Source organism: Oratosquilla oratoria, unplaced genomic scaffold, assembly GCF_046742065.1.
Source record: "Oratosquilla oratoria isolate Oo_2021 unplaced genomic scaffold, ASM4674206v1 SCAFFOLD77, whole genome shotgun sequence".
NCBI classification, from domain to species: Eukaryota; Metazoa; Arthropoda; class Malacostraca; order Stomatopoda; family Squillidae; genus Oratosquilla; species Oratosquilla oratoria.
The window spans coordinates 624,632-625,000 of NW_027467741.1; positions in this window are offsets into that span (position 1 = coordinate 624,632).

Here is a 369-nt window from a genome sequence, read left to right on the forward strand (position 1 = left end):
AACGATTCATATAGCTTGTTAATGAGTGATGGACTTTTGAAGTCAAAAGATCGCGCAATCAGTCCTAGAATCTTATTTGTTTTCTCAGAGGCTGAAATACACTGCTTGGATGATTTGAGATCGTTACTGATAATTACGCCGAGATCTTTTTCACTATCCACTTTTGTTAACGAATTTCCAAATAACTTGTAATCGTACATACTGTTATTTTTACCTATGTGCATTACCTTGCATTTGTTTTTATGTTAAATTTCATTAGCCACTTTTCAGACCATTGCTGTACTTAATCTAAATCTTGTTGAATGTCTAATTGGTTTAAGTGATCATTTGCCACTCCGCACAATTTTGTATCATCAGCCAATTTGGAAA